This window comes from Trachypithecus francoisi, unplaced genomic scaffold (assembly GCF_009764315.1).
Source record: "Trachypithecus francoisi isolate TF-2019V2 unplaced genomic scaffold, Tfra_2.0 Lachesis_group7, whole genome shotgun sequence".
NCBI lineage: Eukaryota > Metazoa > Chordata > Mammalia > Primates > Cercopithecidae > Trachypithecus > Trachypithecus francoisi.
The window spans coordinates 69,138,880-69,151,579 of NW_022681472.1; positions in this window are offsets into that span (position 1 = coordinate 69,138,880).

Here is a 12,700-nt window from a genome sequence, read left to right on the forward strand (position 1 = left end):
AACTAAAACCACAGAAATACAAAAGCTTCTCAGAGAATACTATAAGTAACTCTTTGCACACAAATTAGAAATTCTGAAAAAAAAAAGAATTACTAGAAATATGAAATCTTCTACAACTGAATCATGAAGAGATAGAAATCTTGAATAGGCCAATATGGGACTCTGAAATTGAATCAGTAAGAATAAATGATAATAATAATTAATAATAATAATAATAAAATCCTACCAACCAAAAAAGCCTGGACTAGAGGGACTCATAGATAAATCCAATCAAACATAAAAAGAACTGGTACAAATCCTACTGAAACTATTCCCAAAATTCAAGGAGGTGGTGCTCTTACCTAACTCATTTCATGAAGCCAGCACTACCATAATAAAGAATCTAGCAGAGACACGACAAAGAAAGAAACCTTCAAGACAATATCCCTGACAAACACAGACACACAAATCCTCAACAAAACTCTAGCAAGCCAAAGCAGCAGAACAAATAGGCTTTATTCCTGGTTTGCAAGGTTGGTTTAATATATGCAAATCAATAAATGTGATTTACTGTGAACAGAATTAAAAACAAAAACCATATGATGATCTCAGCAGATGCAGAAAAAGCTTTTGATAAAATCTAACATATTTTTATGATAAAAACTATCAAGAAGCTAGGCACTGAACAAACATACTTTAAAATAATAAGTGCTATCTATAACAAACCCACGGTCAACATTATATTGAATGGGCAAAAACTGGAACCATTTTTTTTGAGAACTGGAACAAGACAAGGCTGCCTACTGTCGCTGTTCCTATTCAACATAGTACTGGTTCTAACCAGAGCAATCAGACAAGAGAAAGAATCAAATACATCCTAATAAGAAAATAACTCAAACTGTCTCTCTTCACTGGTGATATAATTATATAACTAGAAAACTCTAAAGAATCCAACAAAAGGCCCTTAGAACTGGTAAACAACTTCACGGATGTTTAAGGATACAAAATCAATGTATAGAAATTACTAACATTTCTATATACCAATAATGTCCAGTGTGAGAGTCAAATCAAGAACACCATCCTATTTACAATTGCCAAAAAGAAGAATAAGTACCTAGGAATACAGCTAACTAAGGAGTTAAAATATCTCCACAAGCAGAACTAAAAACACTGCTGAAGAAAATGAGACATGACACAAAGAAATGAAAAAATATATATCTCATGCTCATGGAGTGTAAGAATCAATATTGTGAAAAGGCCATACTGGCCAAAGCAATGTATAGATTCAACATTCAACACTAGCCCTATCAAACTTCCAATGACATTCTTCACAGAGTTAAGAAAAACTATTTTATAATTCACATGGAATCAAAAAGAGCCTGAATAGCCAAAACAATCCTAAGCAAAAAGAACAAAGCCAGAGGCATAACACTACTTGACTTGAAACTGTACTGTATGACTATGGACACCAAACATTATGCCTCTGGTACAAAAACAGACGCACAGGCCAAGGCAACAGCATATAAAACTTGGAAATAAAGCCACATACCAACAACCGTCTGGTCTTTGATCTTTGACAATGCTGACGAAAACAATAAATGGGGAAAGACTCCCTATTCGATAAATGGTGCTGGGATAACTGGCTAGCCATATGCAGGATATTGAAACTGGACTCTTTCTTTACACCACATGCAAAAATTAACTTAAGATGGATTAATATTTAAATATAATATCTAAAACTACAAAAAAATCCTAGAAGAAAACCTAGGAACACCTCTTTTTCAGAAGAGAGAAGTGAGAAGAAAGAGACTGAAGGCAAGAATATCAGTTATGCAAGATGGCAACAATAGACCCAGGGACTAATGAAGAGAAGAGGGAGAGAGGAGGGCAAGGGTAAAGAAACTTACTGTTGAGTGCTATGCTCACTATCTGCATGACGAGATCATTTGTATCCCAAACCTGAGCATCATGCTATATACCCATGTAACAATCCTGCACATGTACCCCTTGAATGTGAAAGAAAAGTAGATTTTAACAAAATTAGTTAGACCACAGTAACAACAATCTAGTTCTGGGCTAAAAAGTGCCTTAAAAATAATGGTCTTGGAGAAAAGTGGAGATATTCAAGAAGGTGTTTTTGTTGTTGTTGTTGTTGTTGTTGTTTTAAGACTATTTGAAAAGCTTCTTTTCAAGCTCCACTGATCCACAGCTGTGGTTGCCTAGAGACCTAAGAACACTTAATGAGTTTCTATTGTTCGGTAATCAAGGTGTCCACAATTCCTACCTCCCCCTTAAAGCCTGGGAAAAAAGTCTCTTCCCCCTTAAGATTTGAGAAAGAATTGGAAACATATTAATGTGACGGGTGATGAGAAAATTTAGCCACTCAATAGCATAGTAGTACCCTCCTTATCTGGGGAACATACCTTCCAAGACCCTCAGTAGATGCTTGAAAATGAAGATGGTACCAAATCCTATATATGCTGGGTTTTTACCTATCTTAAATATCTATAATAAACATTAATTTATTATTTATTTAATTTATAATAGTTATGTGAGCATGATCTCTCTCAAAATATCTTATTGTACTGTATTCACCATTCTTGTGATGATATGAATTGGTAAAATGTCAACAAGATGAGGTGAGGTGAATGACGTAGGCATTGTGACAAACTACAGAAAATACATAAGAAGGAGGCATCATCTGCTTTGGGTAATCCTGGAACAGCAAGCCATAATGTTGATGGTTGGATGCCAGGAGCAGATGATGTCAATGACAAATAGAGTATACAGTCTGGATACCCTGGACAAAGGGATGAGCTATGTCCTATGCAGGACAGATAAGGATGGGTGTGCAGTTTCATTGTGCTACTCAGAACAGTGTGCAATTTAAAACCTATGAATTATTTATTTCTGGGGATTTCCACTTAATATTTTCAGACTCTGGTTGATTGAGGATAACTGAAACTGTGGAAATAAAAATACTTATAAAGGGAGATTACTGTATTAGCTTTACTACTCTTATCAAAATTAGTTTTGATAAATTACTATATCAGAAAAAGGTAATTTAGAGAAGCTTAGAGCGTGCATATTTTTTTCCAGGTGAACATATAACAGAACAAAAATGAAAATAAACTATTAGTACAGGTTATTTGCAGGTTATTTGTAAGAATAATAGATAAAAACATGAAGAACTTGTTGTTTATGTAAGCTGTATATATTTTAGTGCTTACTTACACCAAGAAATGATAAGTACTTGAGGTGATGGTATCGTAAGTATCATGATTTGATCATGATACATTGTATGCTTGTGCCAAAATATCACATGTGCCTCATAGATATATGCTATTATGTATTAATAAAAATAATTTGTAAAAGAATGCTTAACTGTCTAACAAAATAAACATTGTGACGAGCACTTTATGTTTGATAGTAAACTATATGATTGCTTCCAGCCAAATCCAAAATTTTCATCAAAATACAGTTTTCAATCCACACTAACGATTTAATTAAAACATAATAGAAAACCCAGACATCTGTGCTATGAGGCATGGAAAAGTCTGTCCTAGAAACAGGGTCACAAGCAGTCCATTCTGTAGACTGTCTTTGATAAACTAGTAAGAGTTACTTCTGTTCAGGTGTCACCCTGTGCATGACTGATGGGCTCAGGTATAATTTAATACGATTTTTTCTATTGCCATAAACTTTATATTAGCATAGAATTAACTGCTCTGTAAAAGTAATTTGGAGTATTTTGAAGATTTTCTGCATTGTCAGATATCTAAGCTATTTCCAAATTTTTATCTTATAAATAAATGATGAAATGAGTATCTTGCTGCTTAAATATGTTGGATATCAGGGCTTATTTCACAAAGAGTGAACTATGATATGTAAAATTACGTGCAAATGTTTTGAGGTGATGTTTTGAAAATTATTAGTATTTTTTTCCTGCTTTATTCACTGCAATTCAGACTATGTCTTGTTTTATGAAAATATTTAGTTACTGTGAAAACACACTAAAGGGGAAGATAAAGGAAATATGCAGGGACACAGCTTATGACATCACCTCTAGCTTATAGAAACACAAAATGCCACAAGTACACGGATTGTTGGTCTATGGCAGGGGTTGGCAAACTCTTTCAATAAAGGGCCATATTGTAAAAGTTTTAGGCGGTACGGAACATACAATATCCATTGCAACTACTACTCTGCTCTTGTAGTATGAAGTAAATCACAGACTATAAGCAAAGGAATTACCTACTGTGTTCAAATTAAACATTTTTATGCATTTCTTTTATTAAATCTGTTTTAATGTACACCTTTATGATTAACAGCAAGGTTTAAGAATTTGGATTTTTGATAATCAATCGATACTTTTTTGTTAATTTATTTGGTAATTTCAAATTTTTATTTTTATTCTTTGCTTTTTTACCATATTGGCAATTTTGATAATCAATCTATACTTTTTGTTAATTTATTTGGTAATTTCACATTTTTATTTTTATTCTTTGCTTTTTTACCACATTGGCAATTTAATTATTTGATTGGTCAACTATATTGTAAAAATGAAGTCTTATATTATCTAGTTTAGAAAAAAACTGTGATTTAAGCTATTTTCTTAATTTCGTGATTCATATACTGTCACATCACCGAGAACAGGCAGTGGCTGGTGTTGGGGTCCGCGTGTTTCCTAAACAAAGGAATGAACACACAAGACAACACAAGACAAGACAAACATGGCAGCCGCGCCGAACTACACGCTCCACTTTATTTTATACAGTCATTTGTGGAATGTTACCAAGTCACAAGACACATTGTTGTTTTTCTGACCTTTCCCTTTCTGGATTTTCAAGATGTTTACACATAAACAAGCCCCCAGGGTTTGCTGTTTGCAGCTGGCTCCTATCAGGAACGCCTTGCTTGGTTTGCAAGAGCAGGATGTATGGGGAACACCCTGCTTCGTTTGCAAGGGCAGGACTTATCGGAACGTCTTGTTTGCGAGCACGTAGTCCTCTACAGGCTGGAGTTGGTATGGGTTGCAAGGAAAGTTTTGATGATTGCTGTTGTTATGCTTATTTTCTTAGTTTTTGTTTTCTGCTCTTATTTTTTATTCTATATGCTGTAATATTAATTGATGTTTTTGAATATCACCCAGAAAGTGTAGAGAACAAACATTGTAAGAAAGTTGGATGTCAAATGCCTTGCCCACACTGTTCCAGACCTTCACTTAGTGTTTATGAAAAGTTTTCGCAGCCTTGATTTGCTTGCATTTATCTCTCTCTCTAGCCCACGTCCTCTCTAGGTAACATTCTTTTACTATCTCATTGCTATACACACTGAAGAAAATCCACTACCTTGTTATCTGAAGATGTAATCACTGGTCTTCTTTAAACCAGGTATTTTAGGTACTGGATATGTCAACCTATATGAATTCAGTCTATTGCCCTAAAAATGTAGGACTGAGTTTGTTTTTATTCCCTCTCCAAGTTAATGAGAGAAAAAATATGTATTTGGAAAAGTCTTGAGAACTCTCTGAGGCCATTGTTTGCAAGGGAGAATTCAAAAGAGCTAAGGGCATGTGGCATGAAGCCCCATCCACTCTTCTTTAATTCAGGAAATTCAATAAGGAGAGAATGTGATTCTGAGCAAAATATGGAAGGTGTGATGTTGGGTGGTGTTCTTCAAGTACTCTTGCTGTAATTGATTATCATGTATCTAAAGACATTGCCTTTGTTCATATAGGAGTAGCTGTATGAACTGTAGTATGTAGGTATGGTTGAATTTAAATTTGCATATCTGGATCTAACTCTGAGTGATAACATTCAGGGGGTTTCTGTTCTTTATGAACAGAACACTTATTCAATAAATATGTATTATTGCCTAGCAATATCCATGAAATTTGATATGTTAGATTGTGCTGTCCAATTCTTTCAATAAAAGTAGCATGATGTTTTGTGTCAGAATGACCGGACTTTAAACCTCACTCTGACCAAGTTGACCTGAATGTTCACCTCAGCTTGTCTTAACTTTGGCCTGGCTTCTTCCTGACTCCAAGTCCCTGACTTTCCTTTTCTTAGAGCATTTACTTTAGAAAACTTGCCATTGTAAATTATTTCTCTGTCCTTTGAGATGTAAATTTTTAAAAAGTCTCTTACCAGTTTTACAATCCAGGACATTCTTTTTTGAGGCCCTGGGGGCTCTCTCTTTGAAAGCTAAAGATCAAGGAAGACAGTGCACCCAGTTCCTAGTCTCTGTGGGTGATTAGGGCAATAACCTCAGTGGGATCCTTGCTCCAAGTTGTAAAACCACCTCTGGCCACGAAGATAAGAAGAGAAAGTTTAGCTTTCCTTTGGGTAAGGCCAATTAAGAAACTCAGATGAACTAGGAATCACCCGCCCCAGCTCTTAAAATTCTTTCTACTCTTTGTTTCTTGAAAGTGAGTTTCCAGGCTTTGTCTGTGCTCTCTCCCATGTTGCTGGCATTTCTATCAGAATAAATTGCCGTTTGCCCATCTTGTCTGGTGTGACTTTCTATATGCTAGTTCCTTGACACGAGTTGCTAAATCTCTCTGTGTCTTGGTTTCCACATTTGTAAAATAAAGACAGGAATCCCTATCTGACAGAATTATTGAGAGCATTCAATGAAAAAAAGCATGTTAGCACATGACATAGACATGCATTACAATGAATAAATTCTGTTTTTTTTACACGGATCCTTCATCAAGAGAATACACTTTAAGTGCACACTAACTGACTTTTCTAGCATTGACCTTGACTTTCTACACACATGTGCATATTAAATGTATGGAGGAATGTGTATATTCTTTACCTGTATGTTGGTTTCCCTAATCATTAACCTGAAAGTACTTTACAGTTGTCTTTCTCTACTTTTATGAAAATCACTGTTGAAATCTGGTCCCTAGAGAGTCTACTAAGAGAAAGAACTGCTCAAGTGAGACTTAATCCAAGGTTTCAAAAACTTTACCTATAATGGTGGTCGATGACAAGCACGTAAACAAATAAAAATAATGTAATGCAGAATGGAGAGCTATAATAGAAGGACAAGGACAGGATGCTAAAATGAAAATTGTCCCCTTACTACCTTTGAAGTGCAAAAACAAACTTTGACTCTTGGAAAGACTTCTGCTCCATTATTTAAATTAAAAATAATGAGTTTAATCGAAACAATTGTCTGGTTCTGGTGTCTGAGTTTCCCGTAGTAGAGAAACTTGTCCCAGCAGCCAGAACAAATGGTTCCTAAATGACCCTCTTCTGTCCTCTAGTGGTAATCTGTAGAATTACTTCATCCTCGCTTCAAGATTGACCCATCCATCCCTTTGTTGAAAATAATTTTATCAAATCCTGCATTTGAGGAGTAGAAATGTTAAAATATTCTCTAAGGAAATTCAGAACACAGAAAATAATTTTATGTTCTCTGAAAACATAATAAAAGTGAATTTCACCACAAATAGGCTCCACATTTATCCTTGGTTCTGTCAGTTTGACCAAAGGTTTAACTAGGAAGAAATAATGATAATTATACTGAAAACGAATAAAATAAATAAACTTAATTGAGCATTTACCACATGTTCGGGACTCCATTGAATGTCTCATGTGCATATTTTCATTTGTTTCTCACAAGAAACTGTGAGGTAGATATTACAGACACATTATAGATAGAGACTGAGGTTTAGAGTGGTTAAGCGTCTTTTGCTCAAGATCAAACCGTCATCAAGTAAAATATTTGGTATCAAGTAAAATATTTGGGATCTGGCTCAGTTGTCTAGCCCAGATTTAAGCCTTATACATTCTTCTCTACCTATTAAACTTACTGCAAATAAAATTTCTCAGGTAGCAACAAATTTCAGCCAGAATACACGTTATCATTCCTTTGCCCCATGTTTTCTTATATTGTCACATTTCTGTGCTATACATTTCCAAATTTATTTTTAAAATGTCTACAGCGGTTAATGATATTTCTTCCCTCTTCGTTCAGTCCACCTTGTTCTGCCTTCTGATTTCAAACCATTCTACTGAAAATGCTTTTGTTAAGGTTACCAATGACCTGTGTCAGGTACCACGGAACAAGAATAGGGTATGTAGATCCCCAGTGATTTTTACTCAAATGCTCAAAAGACTTATATTTAATAGACCACTCTCTCCTTTAAAAAATGTTATTTTGTCTCTTATTCCTTTTTTTTTTTAAGTCTTTATTTTTTCTTCCTCCTCTTTCTTCCCCTTTTTCATCTTTTTCTTCATCTCTCTGGATGGTTTTTAGTTTATTTTGTAGACTCACATCCTCTATTTGAATTCAGGATAAAGAACCTTTCAGCCTCAGTTTTTGGCTGTCTGTTTATTATTCCTGGAGATTAAAAAGTAAAAATACATGTAACCAGTTTACAGTCATGTTTGTATCTCTAGCTAAGAAATTTTCTGAGATCCCTATCTAAGTAATTGACATCTCCTTTTCCAAGTCTCAAATTTATCTGAAACTAAATATATTCTAAATATTTATCTCGGATTTTCTCACCAAGTCACGACATCTTTCTCCATACCTAGTACCTCACATTCTGTCTTATCTCAAAATTGTCATATTTGTCTAACCTACTCTTCAAACTAGAAATATTCGACCCATACTTTATCTCCACTTCCTTTCCCCCTCATCCCAAACATATAACCAGTCAGTAATTCTGTCTCCACTCTTTTCTCCAGCTCCCCATCCAACAGCATTACCCAGGATAGTGACGTTAGTCTCCACACCTGCTGCAAAAACCCCAGTCCGTTCACTTGTTCCATTCTAGCCTAATGCTGCCAGAGTGCTAAAAAAAAAAATACTAATAAAAATAAAAAAGTAAAAAAACTTCTTAATATTCTAATATATTATTTCACTTACCTAATCAAAGTCATTTCAAGGCTTCCTATTTCACTTAGAATAAAATCTAAACCCTACAATTCCCGGCACAATTCAGCCTCCACCCATGTTTTCTTACACTCTTCACCTTGAACAAAACTCCAGCCACTCTCATCTCCTTTCATTTCCTCCCACACAATCTACTCCTGTTTCCAACCCTGAGTCCCCGGATCCTTATATCCTAGTTGTGAGAAGCAACAAAAAGCACCATGTGTTGGTTTCTGTTTCACGGCTTTTAACATTCCCTGAATAATTTTCTTCCCCCACAAAGTGTTGCCATGCAGCTACCCATACTCAGCCAATCAACACATTTACTTTTCTTGCTTTGCTATTAACTGCTGTATAATTTTTCCACGTCACTTACCACTTCCAACATAATATAGAAGTCTCCCGTTAACTATGTTTCATTGTTTGCATAGCTTTCTTCAATGGAATGTAGACTTCATAAGGGCAGGAACCTTTGTCTTGTTCGTTTGTATGACCACCCATGATAAGGCATTGCACATAATAGAAGCGCCATCATTATTTGATCAATGAATGACAAAACGAGTGTGTTATTTTAGGAAATCTATATCATGCAAAGAAAACTTGAATGTGAACAGCATGTTTTAGCATACCCATTCAAAAGCCATCTACTTTTACTCAAATTCATTTTTTTACCTCTGTTTAAATAAATTGAAATTGTCTGGCATAATAAAAAATATGCTTTATTTTATTTGGCCAAATACCTGTGACAGATATGGTTATTGCTCATTTGTTACCATACTTTCCAGACATCTATTGAAAAACAAGATCTTAAAGAAAACTCAGATATAACTCCAGTTTAAGGAGCTAATCTGAACTGTCAACACATTATTACTTTCACTCTTATTCATGTTATTATATGAACATATTATAAAAAGCATAAGAGAGAAAATGCTCTTATTATAAAATAAGATTTGCTAGAGTACATGTTTTTGTTCACTATTGTAACTAAATCCTCAAATATGCAGGAACTAAATTCGTGCAATTCAACTGTTTCGGACATATTAAAATAGAAAGATTTAATGTTATCAAAGTGTCTTAAAAAACAAAACAAAACAAAAAAAACCCGGCCAGCTGCCAGTTCCAGTTGCAAGAAGTTCAAGGTTGTTGATGTCTTAGAATCTGTATTTTAGTTGATATTTCAGATATATTTAACTCAATAAAGTTATTTTAGCAACTAGGAAATCAAAAGAGGTCATAGGAAGGCTCCCTATTTAAAGAACACTAAAATGTATACACCATCTTAGAAGATATTTTAAATCTCTTATTCAAATAATATAATAGTATTGACATATGAATTACAAAATCAACATGAAATGCACAGTGTTATTCTGTTTTCCTTACTTTCTTATTCTAGATTAGCAGAATAAATATTCTTAAAGAGGATTTGAAGAATATATTGAAAAATCAAAGTATAACAGATAAGCAATTTTTTTCTGAACTCATTTAAATTCTGATATCGTTCATTCTTGTCTCTTTAAATTTTTTTTACGATATGTTTATTTCCAAATATATTGCTGGCTCTGTTGTCACTTTGTAATATCTGGGCTAAGGAAATTGATCAATGATGGTCTTACATTAATAAAATATTTTGTTATTAATGTTCTATTGTGATATAGTATATATTTATAAAATTCATAAATTGTAAGTCTACAGTAAAATTAACTTTTATAAAACAAACATACTCATGTCTTAGTAAGTTACACAATACAATATTATGTTCCACACAGGGGCTCCTCTCTGCTCCCCTGAGCCCCATTGCAGTCACTACCTGAAGGGCAACTATTTACTTGCATTTCGATCCCATGGATTAGATTTGTCTTTTTTTTTTTTTTTTTTGAGGCGGAATCTCGCTCTGTCGCCCGGACTGGAGTGCAGTGGCCGGATCTCAGCTCACTGCAAGCTCCGCCTCCCGGGTTTACGCCATTCTCCTGCCTCAGCCTCCCGAGTAGCTGGGACTACAGGCGCCCGCCACCTCGCCCGGCTAGTTTTTGTATTTTTTAGTAGAGACGGGGTTTCACCGTGTTAGCCAGGATGGTCTCGATCTCCTGACCTCGTGATCCGCCGGTCTCGGCCTCCCAAAGTGCTGGGATTACAGGCTTGAGCCACTGCGCCCGGCCTAGATTTGTCTTTTTAATCACTGTATGTAAATTAGTCACTCAGTACAGACTCTTTCTCTAGCTTCTTTAGTACACTATTATGGTGTACTAAATCAATGTCATAGTGTGTGGCAATAATTTATTTTACTTGTGCTATAATAATTCATTGTAAAACTATATCAAATATTTTTATCATGTTCTCTTAGTTGATATTTAAATTGTTTTCGTGTTCTGACTATTGATAACAGAGCTTCTCTGAACATTACTGTACACATCTTTTGGTGAATTTATAAACATATTTCTGTTGGGTACGTATTTATAAATAGAAATGCTAGGCCATAACAAATGTATGTATGCACCAGTAGTAGTAACTATCAAACTTTCCAAAATAGTTTTATCAGATTATGTAGTGTATGTTGCTTCCAATTAATTAACATGCTGGCCAGTAAAAATATCATGTGTATTTACAGCCATTCAAATTAGTGTGCAGTTTAAGTGTGCATCCTTTTGTTAATTAAGTAATTGAGCACCATTTCCATTTGTCCGTTTCCATCTGATTACTTTCTTTGGTGAAGTAACTTTATTGAGAATTATGCTCATTCTTCTACTGGATTATTTGATTTTATTGATTGAATTAGAGCATATTTCTATGCTTTAAACATTATTTGATATTTATGAACATATACGTGTACATGTGTATATATTTGTATGTATATACCATAAGATATATACATGAGTGTGTGTGTACAGTTTTTTCCTACTCTATTCCTTGTTTTTGAATAATGGAAAAGAAAACGTTAATTTTAGTAAAAAACAGCTTGATGTTAATCTACAAAAAAACTATAGTTATTTTTAAGAACCATAGATGGCCCTAAACTTGGGATTGTCTGGTATTTTTTCACTGAGAGTGTAATAATTTTTTAGAAGAAAATCCAAGGGTGAGCTGCCCTTCCCATTGCATCATTTTAGAAGATTCACAATTTAAAAATGGCATCACTATGCCGGGCGCGGTGGCTCACTCCTGTAATCCCAGGACTTTGGGAGGCCGAGGAAGGCGGATCACGAGATCAGGAGATCAAAACCATAGTGGCTAACACAGTGAAACCCCGTCTCTACCAAAAATACAAAAAAAAAAAAAAAAAAAACTAGCTGGGCATGGTGGCGGGCACCTGTAGTCCCAGCCACTCTGGAGGCTGAGGCAGGAGAATGGCGTGAACCTGGGAGGCGGAGGTTGCAGTGAGCTGAGATCCTGCCACTGCACTCCAGCCTGGGCGACAGAGCAAGACTCCATCTCAAAAACATAAAATAAAATAAAATAAAATAAAAAAGGCATCGCTAAGAATGTTAACCTTGATCACTGATTTAGGTGGTGTTTCCTAGGTTATTTCATTGCGATTAATTTTTTTTCCTTTGTACTGTATTTCTTGTAAACAATCGTTAAGCCCAGCTCACACTCAAGGAGAAGGAAATTAAGTTATATCTCCTGAAGAATGGAGTATCTGAATGTATGTCTATGTATAAATATGTTATTTGAACTTCTACTATAATTTTTTAAATTTTCCCTAGTGTATTTATTTATTCAATAATTTATTTATATTACTACATACTCATCAATATCTATTTTATTTTCTGGGTTATCATTTGCTATCATTATTAATTTTATATCAAGTTTTTCCAGTTTTGAAGCTTTT